The 15,850-nt window shown below is 33.4% G+C and overlaps 1 pseudogene; it reads left to right on the forward strand.

The window, feature by feature from the left end:
• Positions 1-10,659: 10,659 nt before the first annotated feature.
• On the forward strand, positions 10,660-13,362 carry LOC126726595 (flotillin-like protein 3; annotated as a pseudogene).
• Positions 13,363-15,850: the final 2,488 nt, after the last annotated feature.

A 15,850-nucleotide genomic window follows, 5' to 3' on the forward strand; every position in this document is an offset into this window, starting at 1 on the left:
AGGTTGATCGGCGAAGCACTCATTCATCGCATCGTCATGTCGCTTCAATGGGTTCCGACCAGAATCTCAGAATCCCGACGCCGACAAAGAAAATCAGCGAAAAGGTGATGAAGCTCAAAATCGACGGTAGTGAAGGCATGGTTTGACCGGCGGCATTGGTGAGAGTGAGAGCAAATGAGGAAAAGGGGGAGGGAGGTGAGGTGAGAGCAGAGACAAGGAGAGAGTCCGGTGAGAGTGAGAGTGAGAGTAGAGACAAGAGAGAGAAAAAAAACTAATAAAATATTAAATGCATAAGCTACAGTAAGAGCAATTACATCAGCTTGTACATAAGATTCCGTTTATTTTACACTTAAAACCTATTTTTTCTATTTTACACTATCATTTTTACAAAACATTCACATCAATTTATCTATTTTACACGATATTTCAATAAAATATCCTTCTTTCTCAACTGCCTACATACAATACGCACTCTCTCTCTCTCTCTCTCTTTCTCTCTCTGTGCCCATTTTTTTTCTGATTTGTTTCTCTCTCTATACCCATCTCTCTCTCTCTCTCTCTCTCTCTCTCTCTCTTCTACCTTCTCTCATTCTTTCTCAAAAACAACCAACCCAACCGGCCGATCTACGAACCACGCCGGTCGAACTTCTTCACCACTCAAAAACTACCAACCCAACCGGCCGATCCATGAACCTTTCGTTCTTTCTCAAAAACTACCAACCCAACCGGCCGATCCACGAACCACGCCGACCGGATTTCTTCACCGGCCGATCCATGAACCAAGCTCCACAACCCTCTTACTGATCCAACCTCTCGGATCTTTTTCTTGACCCATCGACCCAGATTGCTCGCCAACAATGGCTTTTTCTACGGCTCCGTTAAGCCTCACACTTTTCAACAAACCTCTCCAATATCGCCGCTCTCACCCACAAGCACCGATCGTTCCAGTCAAGCATCGATCTATCTCTTTTTTTTTTTTTTGGTAAACCGATCTATCTCTCTGTTGGTTTGTCTGTGTGGGTTTGTTTGTGTGTGGGTGTGTTGTGTGTTGATTTGTTTGTGTGGATGTTTTTGTGTGTGGGTGTGGGTGTGTTTGTGTGCATCTGAGGAAGAAGAAGATGAGGAGAGGAAAGTAACTGAGTTCGTTGTGCACGGAGAAGAGAGAGAAAAAAAGGTGCGAACGGAAATTAATAAAATAATAAATACACATGCTATAGTAACTGTGCATAATTGTGCATAAATGCACAATTATGCACAAGTTGGTGTAGATGTATTTTTGCTCAAATTGTATAAAATTAGCCACTTTTTCCATTTTGCACAATTATGCCCAAGCTGATGTAATTGCTCTAACCGTGCATATATGCACGGTTACTGTAGCAATTGTGCATAAATGCACAATTTTGCACCCACTGATGTGGGTGTTTTTTTGCTCAAATTGTGTAAAATTAGCCCCTTTTTTTCATTTTGCACAATTATACATCAACTGATGTAATTGCTCTAATACCCATGCTACTAGCACATAAGAGACAAGACTCATTTTCAATCTTGACTCATTTTTTATTTTTTTTTATTATTTTTATAGATAAAATGAAATTTAAAATTTATCACATTCACTTTATGATAATTGCTAATTACTATATATTTTTTTTTCCGGTTTTAGCATAACTGAGTCCTTTAAAAGAAGGTGGTGTAGGCTCTCTTACTGCAATGTTGAAATTCATATTCTCCTTATAACAAGTTTACGTACAACCATATAATAATAACATTTTATTTATTAGGAAAAGTCTGGCTCAATCTTAATAAAGAGTTGTCTTTCAAAAAAAAAAAAAAAAAAAAGAGTTGGTGGGTCAAGTCCAAACTAACCCTTTTGACAAGCCAGAGGAGCCACTAAGCAAAACACATTTTCCGTAATAATAAAGCTAAATGACTTTTTTTTTTTTTTTTTTTTTTTAGAGTTTCAACCTATGGCGTCCGCTCCTGATGATAGCTCTTTATCATCAGACCAAGACACCAATCAGTTTTTGGTGTAGGCGGGGATTGAACCCTAGATCTCTTATTCAACCATCAGAGACTTTACCAGTTGAGCTAACTGGAACCCACAAGCTAAATGACTTTGATACAACTTTTTTCATGTCTAACTTGTTTACGTTATAAGTTATGAGTGGTGCACAAATAATAATTACTTTCATATAAATTCACAATTATTTTTTCTGTTAATATCCATTACATATTTGTGTGCATCCACACAAGTGTGTAACAAGTTTTCTCCTTATTTTATTCTCTCACTCAAAACCTACAATTTTATAATAGACTAGTAAGTTACTCGTGCGATGCACGAATAATATTGTAGTGTTTTATATAAGATGGTGTAAGGACCTGATTTGAAATCCTAGTCCAAAGGTATGAATGGACTTAAGCCCAAAAAGCCAAAAACAATGAATTTGTAGAGAATGGGTTAAAAAATTAGGTTTTAGTTAATCAAATAACAAGTTAGGTAGGTTGGATGAGAAAAGAATGAAAATATACAATTGTAAACTGAAGAAAAAACGTTCTCGGCGAAGTCCGAAGATGCTGGTTCTTATTTAATATTCTTAGGCAATGTTACAAATTTGATTCTAAACTGCTACAATGTTTCTTTCTTGATTTTTACGTTCCCCTTTTCTCACTCACCCCTTCTTCTTTTATATTGCCCTTCCTTTTCATCTCCACCTTCCATGTGCATGCCAGACGGTTGGTGTGGATACTTATCCCATCAGCACTCCCTATAAGTCCTTATGTAGTAGCTGTAAGGCTAAAATCCACTGTTCAAACATCACGTCTACATTAATGCGGCCAGAAAGTTAGCTGCAGTGCATTTAATGCGGAGGTAGCAGCTTTCTCTGAAGATATTTTAGGACTCCTCCCTATCTGATGTCTATGTATTGCTTATCCGCTCCAATTGAATTTTCGGGATCGTCACCCTTGTTGGTAGGCCATCTCTTAAGACCTCGGCTTTGTATAGCCGAGGACGTATTCATTCTTGGCCCACTCTATTGAGCCATTATGACTAAAACCAACATTTTTATTCATCAACACATTCTCTTCTGACAAAGACTTCTCCTTCTCAGACAGATCTTTGTCCTTGGCTTGGGCCACAGGCCCAATATACAGGTAGATAATGAACTCCTGGGCCCAAGAGCCCTATAGATGGTTTTAGAGAATGTTGCATATGTATTATAGCATAATTGTTATAAAACTTTATTAGTATTGAGTTCATCATCAAAAATTAAAAAACCCATGAATTCACAACGTCTGACCTTAATATCAAAACTGTAATTGTCATTGTCACTCAATATAAAATGTAAGCCCCTCTTTCTTGGTTGTAGTCAACTTATACGGGTTAGACTTAGATGAAAAAACAATATTAGTGCTAGGTATCGAAAGATTAAAGGTAAATGACATTGTTTTTGATCTGTCAATATTTGACATGGTGGGATGACATGAAAGACTATGGGTAGGTATATATAAAGGAGTAGAAGTGCAAGAGGTGAAAATAGTGAATTGAAATGTAAAGAGTTTTGTATGTATGTGTGAGGGATGAAAAGTCTTGAAATATTGAACAAAATGATGCAAAGAATATTTATTCTTTAATTAGAAAAATCTTGAAATATTAAACCAAATAAAATAAAAAGTCAATATTTAATTTGTTCTTATCTTTGACATGACACTTGAGAATATTTCAATTCTCTTTGCATAGAATGCGCCACTTAGAGCATTCACATCAGTTTGGTTAAATTTTTCCATCTATTTTACACTAAAAACCTACTTTTTCTATTTTACACTACCACATTTCCAAAATACCTACATCAGTTTATCTATTTTACAAATTTATTCTACTTAAATAATATTATTCATTCTTTTTTTATTATAATTTATTAATACCTATCTACTCTCATCTAAAGTCTTAACCATCTCTCTCTCAAATATCAATTCCAAGTCTCTCAATCCTACCTCAACTCTCTTCCTCTCTCATATCCCAAACCTATACACTCACATACGGCGGTAAATCTGGGAAGATCCGGCGGTAGAAACAGTGGAAGACCTGATGGTAGTAGATTAGGCGGCAGTAGATCGGGCGGTAGCATTGGCAACAGATCGGGTTGCAAATCCGGCTTCGTTGGACTTTTCACGTGAGTATGGTTTGGGATGGGTTTTCTGGTGGGTTTGGACTGTTTTTGAATTGGGTTTCTTAGTGAGTTTTGATTGATTTTGAGTTGGGTTTTCCAGTGGGTTTGTCTTGATTTTGAGTTGGGTTTTCTAATTGCTTTTCCATTGATTTTGGGTTAATTTTATGTTGATTTTGGGAAAATTTGTGGTGGATTATCAACTGTTCACATAATTTGTGTTGGTGTTGGTTGGGTGGGTGGTGCTAGGTTGCGGTGTTTGGTGGTGGTGTTGGGTTTGGTGGTTGGGTGGTTATTTTTTTCTTCATTCTCCTTATTTTGCCGCACTGGGTTGTTGTAGATGTTGGGGAAGCTGCTGGGTTGTTGTAGACGTAGAGGAAGAGAAGTAGTTTGATAGAGGAGAGAGAGAAAAAAATAATAAAGTATTATTATACAAAGCTATAGTAACCGTGTATATTTACACGGTTACTATAGCAAATGTGGATATTTGCTAAGGTTTGCAAGCACCGAAGTGGGTGTTTTTTTGGGTAAGATGTGTAAAAGTAGCCTCTTTTTCTATTTTCCAAGGATTGATGCGGTTGCTCTTAGTAGAGCCTCATGCTTTCCCACACAAAGTTTCCTCTTTTATATATATATATATATATATATATATATATATATATATATATATTTTGATGATTGCAAAAAAGAAAAAGAAAAAATTGTGGAACAAGCGTTTTCTTATACTTATTCAAAGTCTAATATTGAAGAACAATATTAGAACATAGTAAACATAGATCATACATCTATCTGATAAGGACTTCACCCTAAGACAAGGACTGGGCATATCATCATATGGCCACTTCCTTGCACACTTATTGTTTCACGTTTGAATGAAAAGCACGTATTGTAGTGTTGCACTAAAGAAAACTTAGGACATATAGGTTTTTTCATATCATATATATATATATATATATACACATGGTTAGTATTTGCTGAGTAAAGTATCTGCATATTCTTGAACAATCTTCCAAGCCATGATCACATGTCTTTCCTCTGTCAGTGTCGCACCTATGGCATACCGAATAATGTACATTTGGGTCTTCCAAAAGGCGAAAATGTTAAGGTACATTCAATTCTTGGAGGACCAGAAGTGACAGATTTTTTGGGCTGCATTTTCAATTCCTGGAGGACAGAAAACGTCTGCATTTTCAATTATTTGAGTAAAATAGCATAAGGTCAAAAATTGGCACAATCATTCTAATAAATAAATTAAAAAAATACCCACATTAGTTTATGTATTTGTTGTGTAAAATGAGATTTTGCTATGGTGTTTGAGCAAATATACAAGTCTGTGTAACTTATGCAAAATATATATATATATATATATATTTTTTTTTTCTTGAGACTAAAGAAAGAGGGTAGATAACAGTTATTATGTATGAAAAAAGAGACAATTAAAAAATTAAAAAAATTGATATATTAATGAAATAGAGTATATAATAGATGATCATATGAGTGTTTAAAAAAATGGTTAACTAAAATAGAAAAAAAAAAAAGGTATATTTTTTTAATTTAAAATAAATGGTGATTTTTGCATAAACTAGTAAGAATGTTTCTTTTTTATTTTTTTTAGATTAATGTCCTGCTTAAAATGACTGAAGCCTTTTTGCCAATCAGCCAATATTCCGATGTGGAAAAGTAGGTCACGTATCACACCAATTTCGGTTTTCCATGGATCACAAATGAACCAATCGATAATCAAGTACCAGAATACTTTTTTCTTAAACATTTTAACAATATTTACCCAAATGGCCCAAGAAATTACAATTTGTAATTCCCGTTGAAACATGATCCTTCCATTTTTTTTAAGGTCCAACTGTAAACCTGTAAAAGTAAAATACCTAATAGTTCCAGGATTTTTAGTGCAATGTGGTTTTTAACTTTTTGGATCAAGATAGACCCTTGAATAAAAGCCACTCCATTGTCAACTATCATTTCTAGCTGAGGATGCTATATTTTATAAAGTTGTTCTTATATGAGCCCATAGACACTATGTTTAACAAATTTTCTTATGGTTATTGACATGATTTGTGTATAATAAAAGCAGCATTAATGATGTACCCAAATAAAAATTATATTACTCTAATTATAATTCATAACGTACTATTTAAGCAATTGTAAAACAAAATGAAAAGAAAAATATTTTGTGCTAGGATCACCATTTGTTTTTATGGGATTAAGATCCGGTGCAATACTTAGAGTGCAATATTTTTGAATGGTTGATATTAAAAGATAAATTTTAATCTCAACCCTTTTATATATAAAAAAAAAAAAAAAAAAAAAAAAAAAAAAAAAAAAAAAAAGTGAATAAAAAGATGAAAGGATAAATAATTAGATAGTGAAAATTATTTATGGAAGGATGAGATGAGAGGCATTATCACACCCGGTATTGCTAGCTATTGCTGGATCTCAATCTTGCTTTTACTTTTCAGGCCTAATAAAAGGCTTCAGTGGCTTTTAAAACCTAGTTAAAGGCAGGTGTAAAACTGTGGAACCATGAACTTGTCACACTGAGGGCTAGGAATGGAACCAATTAAGACTTCTCTTTTGGTAGGCTAGAGTATGTGCAAAAAATTTGCAGATAATATAAAGATTCAAGAATAAATAAATACATGTGGGTTCCAGTTAGCTTAACTGGTAAAGTTTTTGATGATTGTATAAGAGATTTGAGATACTCTAAAGTTAAAAGCTACACTAAATTCTCTTATATAATATAAATAATAAATAAGATTATATTCTCGTGTCTTATTTGTCAGTTGGCACCTAATTGCAAACTCAAAAAATGAAAATTATTTTTTGTTTGGTTCAACCTTTGAATTTGAAGTTCACCATTGTGAATTATTTGCAAGCATGGGGCATATGATAATGGATATGAGCCCACTTCTACGAAAATGGCAAATCCAGCTTGTGACAGTTTTTATTAGCCATTTAGGTGAAGATTTCATGTGCTTAAATTAAATTGCTCACTTTCTATCTCTTTTATTGCATTTGGCTTAAACTAGTTGAATGGTTAAAATGTCTTATATCTCATAAGTCCAATAAAGTCTACAAAAAAATCCTATGCAGTTTATTACGTGTCGAAACTCGAAGTATTGCTTAAGACCTAAAGAGTTTAAGCCAGGAAATTCAATTAATTCCTAGAGTTATCGATTAGCCCTTTTTTTTTTCTTCTTTTTTGAATTTGTCAAGGACAAATGTAGAAATGCATACCATGTACCACACACAGGCTGCAAATGAATTTCGGATCACTTTCTTCCTCATTGTAATTGAGCATTGTGTAGAAAGTAGAAACAGACACACATATATAAGTAGTAATTAAGATAAGAATTTCTTGCTTCATGCATTAATGTGACCATGACTCCTCTTAGAGACATTTAAAAAATCTCAAATATCTAAGTTTTAAAAAATCTATGGGAGTTGTGTTGTCATATTGAAGCTCATGAATAAAGGAATCTCTTTTGATTTCACATTTGTGTGTCAAAAATGTCAAATAACGTATTTGGAACTTTGAAAATAACTACTATTAGTTACGAATACCAATTGGACCCATTGTAGTGCTAAATTTTCTGTTTTCAAAATTGTCAGTTTTATTGCATGAGTCTTGTAGCACAATTGAAGGAGGTAGGAAAGGGTGGGGAAATTCTTGTATGAGTTGGGCCTATAAGATATTTGTGAGACTGATGTGTGGGGTCCTACAACTAGAATTGAGATTGACGTAGGGAGGGGGTGGAAAGAAATTCTTGTATGATCCAGACATATAAGACATTTATGAGACTGACATATGGGCCCACAACATGTTTAAGATACTTTCTTAAGGAAAGTTTGTCCTTTGAGGAGCTAAATTTTGAAAATATGAATTGGGATCTACTATATGTATATATTTTTTAAAGAATCAACTAGAATCTACTTGTTACTTGCTATTAGAGAGATTTTATAAATATAGTTTTTCCCCTGTATGCTGTATGCATTAACACCAAAATTACTATCCTACAATTACATGATTCATGATGGAAGTAACATGTTATACTTTTATGTTTCCGGAGCACCTAGAATAATTTTAGGTGAGTCCCATAATGCATTTGTGACTTTTGAGTTCACAATCAATGCATTTCCCATATATCCCCAACTCCTAGCTAATAAAACTAAGTGACCGCCGCATACCCTTTCGTGCAATAATCACTCCACAAGTATAAGTGCTTGTGGGGTGTGGGGGGCAATGACCGGAGTTCAAGTCTCCAAAAGGGGACTTCATATACATATACATTTAGATTATGCTAGAGTAGAATTCTATGTTGTAAAAAAAAAAAAAAAAAAACTAAGTGGGTCTTATCTTAGATTAAAAAAAAAACAAAGTGGGTCTTAATTACCCAAAATAAATAGGAGAGATATTATATATGTGCATTCTGGCATGAAGCAGCAAATGAAATATTCCTTCAGTGACATCAATAGTGTTGAGAAAGCTCTCTTAATTCATATTAGGCTAAGATCAAAATCTGTACCAGTTCAACTAGTATACATACACATCAAACAAAACAAAGACAAGTTTGGTATTTTTCGGAATTTGACATATATATTATATTATATTATTATCATGAGAAACTTTATTGCATTGGTGTAAACTAATTGAATGGTTAAAATATCTTATCTCATAAGTCTACAAAAGATCGGGTTCATTAAAAAAAAGTAAGTCTACAAAAGATCGGATGCAATTTATTACGCGTAGAAATCCCAGAGCATATATTGAGTATTGAGCAAGGCCTAAAGAGTTAAAGCCAGGAAATCCAATTAATTCTTAAGAGTTATCCATTTGCAGTTTTTTCCTTTTGAATTTGTCAAGGTCCCAAGGACATATGTAGAAATGTCTGCAGGCTGGTAATTTCGGCAAACTTTCTTCCTCATTGGACTCATTGTATTGAAAGTTGAAACAAACTTTATATATACATACATACACTAATGTTACACGCTTTCTCGCTAGTTTCAGATGGTATAGGTAGCGAATATAAATCTTCCATACAATTTTTTGTGTTCTAACAATCATAATTTGTCATGTATTTGTTTAAATTTTTTTATAAAATAGCTAAAGTGTAAAATGAAAAAAAATAAACACATGACAAATTTTGATTGGTAGAATATAAAATGGAATATAGAATATGGTATAAAAGATTTGCATTCATTGGTAGCTAGTGCTGAGCATGTGAAAAGGTGCATTAAGTTGCTAGATGCATTAAGTAATTAAATCTATAACATTTGAAAAGGTCATATTAAATCATTACTTAAAGTTTAAAATACTAATTTAAAAATGCTAATACGAAGTTCAAATAAAGATAAGACTTAAGAGTCATTTACAATATTTTAGTAAAAAGAAAGAAAGAAAAGTAAAATCATAAATATAGTTGTGATCAAACCTCTAAGCAAGTAAATCAAATAACTTTTCTATTTCTTTTGAGAACCTATCATTGAAGTGGTTGAATGGCTGAGTCCATTTGAAGAAGAGTTAGTTTCTTTAGCGATAGAGACCAGAGAATTATACTATAGGTGTTCATTTGACTTGCTATAGTAGCAAGAAGAATTTTGTTGAGTGAGTATTTTTAGTCTTTTACTTGTTTGCTAAGCAATCACTTAGCCAGATTAATACTAATCCTTTTCAATCTTACTTTTTACATCATAATCAATTGATCTAAATTCATTAATAAGACACTCACTCTCTCATTGAATCATTCATTTCATCTCTCACACACTGATACAAATATTTTGTACGAACACACCTAAATCCTTACACTTGTGATTGAAATATAATATTTACACATGTGACCAACACGGAAACTTCGTAAAATATTGACACTCAAGCATATTGTAATGAGTACTTTGTCTTTAGAGTTTTCCATACATTTCAACCTCACCCTACATTATTCTATCAAGACAACAAATGCCTCCTCTCTCTCTCTGTATATATACATAGTGGCGGAGCCAGGAATTTATCTTTGGGGAACTATATATAAATATATATATATATATATATTTTTTTTTTGGTGTATGAAATGTAAAATATTAATATACAATACTCCATAACTCAATTTTTTCCCTTTTATTTGTTGAGATAATTGTTAAAATATCTATATATATGTTCATTTTAAAGATAATGAATGTTTAATTATTGTAATTTGTTTACACATGTATTTATAGATTGTATTTTATTTAAACGAAAATTATTTTATTTTTAGACTTTCTTAAATATGTATGTATATTATTAGGTATGGGGTAAAAATAATAAGGTTATTTGAAAATTATCAAATTATTTAAGATATTTTGCAAAAAAAAATTATTTTTTTCAAAAATTGGGGGAGGCCCCCCTTGGTCATCAAGTGGCTCCGCCACTGTATAATATACACCTAGTTTTCTCTCTCTAACAAAAGTGAAAGCCTTCTAGCTATAAGCCCCAGCTCTCTCTTTCTCAGTCTCAATCTCTCTGTGACACATAAACTCCTATACTAGAGCAACATGAAGTGGAAAACGGCTGGTCCTTCAGAGTACTTAGCCATCACAGGGTGGGGCATCCCTGACATAAAGTTAGCCAAGAAGGAGTGGATATTTCCAGGGCAGAAGTGCACCAAGTTCGACGTGTCTCCTGTCAACTACACCTTCGAAGTTCAAGCCATGTCTGCTGAGAAACTCCCTTTCATTCTCCCAGCAGTCTTCACAATCGGCCCTCGTGTCACTGACATGGACAGCCTCCTCCTCTACGCAAAGCTCATTTCTCCACATGAGAAGCTCTCCAATCACGTCAAAGAACTTGTTCAAGGTGTCATTGAGGGAGAGACTCGTGTGCTTGCTGCCTCTATGACCATGGAACAGGTATTTAAGGGTACCAAGGAGTTCAAGAAAGAAGTTTTCGAACAAGTTCAACTTGAACTCGATCAGTTTGGCCTTCTCATCTACAATGCTAATGTCAAACAACTTGTGGATGTGCCTGGCCATGAGTATTTCTCATACCTTGGCCAGAAAACCCAGATGGAAGCTGCCAATCAAGCTAAGGTATACAAATTTTGTTTTGATTTTGCCACACACACACATATATGTTCTTTCATTTTAATTTGGGTATGTATGTGAAAATGCAATTCTAAATTATTAATTTTATTATTATTATTATTATTTTGTTCGTTTGGTTCTAAATTTATGTTCATAATCTATAATTCTCAATGGTGATAGACTAAAACTTCTTAATTTTTGTCATTATTATCTTCACTCACACACACACATATATGGTGAAATTACAGTTCTAAATTATTATTATTATTAGATTGTAAATTCAGTAATAACTTTTATGGTCATAATCTATAATCCTCGATGGTGATAGAGGAAATTTTTTAATTTTTACCATTAACTTCACAATGATATGTTTATATAAATACTGTTTTTTTATACAAAAATTAGCATGTTCATCAATTAGCTATTCTATTTTTTGTCACCAACAATAAAATTGATAAAATGTTGTTATACATATGTTATAGATTGATGTTGCTGAGGCTAAGAAGAAGGGTGAGATCGGAGCAAAGGAGAGGGAAGGCCAAACCTCACAAAATGCTGCCAAAATTAATGCAGAGACCAAGATGATAATGACTCAAAGGCAAGGAGAGGCCCAGAAGGAAGAAATTAGGGTTCAGACTGAAGTGGAACTGTTTAAGAACAGGAAAGAAGCTGAGTTGGCCGAGTACAAGGCTGAGCTGGCCACGAAAAATGCCGGGTGGTCTCAGGCGTCTCAGATTGCAGAGGTGGAATCCACCAAGGCAGTGACCTTAAGGGAGGCTGAGTTGCAAACTGAGGTGGAGAAGAAGAAAGTATTAACTCAGACTGAGAAACTCAGGGCCGAATTACTGAGCAAGGCAGCCGTGGAGTATGAGACTAAGGTATATTTGGTGGTGAAACTAATATATTTAGTTACACTAGTTAATTTTTCTTCTTGTTCTTTGTGTTGTTTGCTGCTCTACTTAATTCAGAAGAGTTCCTTTAACATACTCTGAAGATAAGATTTACTATTAATAGGTGAAATACTATTACAAGTAGGCAAAATGATATGGACCAAAATTTTACATTGAAAAACAAATGGGCATTCCATAAGGCATTAATTGCTTGAAGATAAAGACTTATTATTAATAGGAACAAAGACTTGGAATATTACCCTTTGTCTCGATAGAATAATTAATGGTGTTATTTTCCATATTGTATACCTCTTTGAATTATAATGTGACTGATATTTTCATTTCATTTCTTTGTAAATCACTCTCACTAATGTCAATATTGACATTATTATTTTTTGAGAGAGTTTCAACCTATGGTGTTTACTTCTGATAATACTGATGATAGCTTTTTATTCTCAGATCTCTTATACAACTATCAGAGATTTTACCAGTTGAGCTAACTGAAACCCACAATATTGACATTATTAGTATATGATAATAAGGTATACAAAACGTTCCACAAATACAAGGCATGCTTTTAACTTATAATAAAAAGATACATAGTGAAGTCGGTTCACTTTATGATTTTATGTTTATATTTGTATCTTACAAGTCTTGTACACAAGCCAAAACCCCATGATAAGCTATTGGTTTTTTATTAATATAAATGTGAAACATTGATGATATAGGTGCAAGAGGCAAATTGGGAGCTGTACAAGAAACAAAAAGCAGCAGAAGCAACCCTCTATGAGAAACAGAAAGCTGCTGAGGCAGAGAAGGCAAGTGCAGATATATGCAAAGTTCTATGCATGCCAACAAGCTTCGAATAGTGCGCTGTATGCAAAGAAGAAAGAGGCTGAAGGAATTACTGCACTCGCACAAGCTGAAGGCTTTTACTTGAACACCCTATTGAAACAACTTGGAGGAAATTACACTGCGCTAAGGGACTACATGGTGATCAACAAGGATATGTACCAAGAAATTGCCAGAATTAATGCACAGGCAGTGAATGGATTGCAGCCCAAGATTGCTGTTTGGTCTAATGGAAAAGGTGGCGAAGATGGTTCAAATGGGGCAATATTGCTGGGGTATATAGCATGTTGCCACCATTGCTAAAGACTCTGCATGAGCAGACTGGAATGTTACCACCTACTTGGCTTGGCACATTGAGTGATGTTACTCCTTAATGTGTTTGGTTTTTTAAGTATAGTACTATTAAAATAATGCCATGATAAAAGTTACGTACTAATGGTTGTTTAGTTTGACTTTCATGTAGAGGGCAAGGCACATTGGGTAAATATTTGGTAGTTTGCTCTATAATATCAGTTTGTTTAATACTAATTTAATTTATGCTTATTGGATCAGTAAATTTGTTAATTATTATTATTAACCATATCTCCTTGTTTTGCATTTGACCAATTCATATTTTGAATTCCTGTAATCTTTATTTGTTACATTCCTTATAATGTGCAATTGTTCTTATAAATACAATACAAAACACTCAATGGACTTTGATAAGGTTACTACAATCAAATTCGCATCTGTTTCAATTTGGTATCAGTGCAATTTTTTTTAGAGCACTCATAGCCTTTGACGCCTCTTCTTTACCTTCTTCTGCTATCAACCCCACCACATCTCCATTACCTTCTTCTTCTCTTCCTTGTCAAATGCTCATCATTTTCTCTCCATTAAACTTACCTTCAATAGTTATCTCTACTAGAAAACCCACTTGCTTCCTGATCTTGAATGTCAAGAGATCTTGGATTCATTGATGCTTCCAACTTGTGCCTACCTTCTACAATTTGTGTCTAGTCAACAATGTTTCAACCCCAAATCTGGCTTACCTTTCTTGGACTAGACAAGACCAACTTCTCATGAGCCTTCTCATTTCTTCCCTATTATGAAATCATACCACTAGTTGTTGGCCCCTCTCTTCTTTTCAAGAAACATGGACCAGTGGGCTGTGGAAGGACAAGACATAAGACTAGGATCAAAAGACTAGTGCAAGTATAGCCAAGAAATTTAGTTTGTTTGATACAAGTAGTTGAATAAGTTGTTAGTTGGTTAAAGAACCAATCTTTAGCTTTTCTTTTCCGATCTTAGTTTGATAAAATACTAGGCACGCATGTATTTATTCTTCATTATGAAAGTTGATGCAAATTCCCCAACTCGATCTTCATGCTCTCTTCATAATCCTCAATCTTTTCTCTTGGAGGTTGACTACCCCCATAAACTCTCCATTACATCCGTCTACATGTTTTGAGTCCTATCACTTTAGGACCCTTTTGCTATTCCTAAGAGCAAATAATTACCGAAACTAACTCAATTTGTATTCTAGATAATCGGAATTTTTAGTTCTCTAAAATTCCAAATAACAGAAGCTCCTGGGCCCGAGCAAAAACTGCTTAGCCTGTTAAGGATGGATGCTCTTTGGATTGGCATTTTTTGCTTATTATGTTATTTTTGCAAACATATTCGTTATATGGCCAAAAAAAAAAAAAAAGGGAAATATTTGAGATCTTTATGCTATACTAAAACTTGAGCTATAAAATATTTGTTTTTTGAAATTTAACATGGAAAGAACGCAAATGTAGCATACAAAGTCAAGTGACTATTTAAACCTAAATACTTGAATGTATGAATTTTAAATTATATTCCATAAATTGAAACTTATATAGATAAATTAAAATAAATAAAATTAAGTTGCAACTCACACTTTATTATTGCAAATTTCTATATATTGAATTGAAAACATAATTTCTAACATAAACATATATTTAGATATGATATTTGAATGAATTATATTCTCATTTAAAAAGAAATTTTATGATGTTGGATTCCTATAAGAGTTTAAAGACAAAATCTGTTATGTTTGTTCTAGTTATTGTTGCTTAGAGGAGAGAGATGCTAAGAGATTTAAGGGGAGAGTTTGAGAGAAACACGTTTTTTCCCGATTCTTTTTAGTCTAATTTGTTTCAAAATTTTTTTTTTTTTTTTGGGTTTAAAAAATGAGTCTCTTAGTTGTAAAAATCTAATGTGGCATGTTAATATTGGATGGTGTCTCCTTTTACACCACATCCTTATTGAATTTATTAACCTATTGTATTGACTAATCTATTATTCTCAAGGGTAAATCGTTTTAGCCAAAAAAATTAAAAGTAAATTATTTCATGACTGTAATTGTACATCATCCTTATAAGTCTTGTCCCCCCCCCCCCCCTAAGTCTTGCACCACTCTCGCATTAATTTTTAAATGCTCATAATTATTGGATTTATTTTCTCTCATTAATGTCAATCACTAAATTGGTAAAATAGCCCAAAAAAATATTGCCTAATCATGATCGGGCATTAACTTGATAAAGAAAAAAATGCATTAATATTTATTACCATAAAGAGAGGAGATCCTTCCAAGACATGACATCTACTAAAGAGAAATTTTGAAAACTAAGGCCCAAATATACACAAATTTAAATAAAATAAGATAAAAATGATAAAGAGATGAAATCGAGTTAAAAATTTGGAATTAAACCCAAGATCTCTTATTTGAAATAAAATAAGACAAGATGCCATTTGGTTTTTGGTGTAGGCAGGAATCGAATCCAAGATCTCCTATTCAACCATCAGAGACTTTACCAGTTGAGCTAACTAGAACCCACACATAGAAGTCAAACCCAAATTCATTAATTAATG

This window comes from Quercus robur, chromosome 5 (assembly GCF_932294415.1).
Source record: "Quercus robur chromosome 5, dhQueRobu3.1, whole genome shotgun sequence".
NCBI lineage: Eukaryota > Viridiplantae > Streptophyta > Magnoliopsida > Fagales > Fagaceae > Quercus > Quercus robur.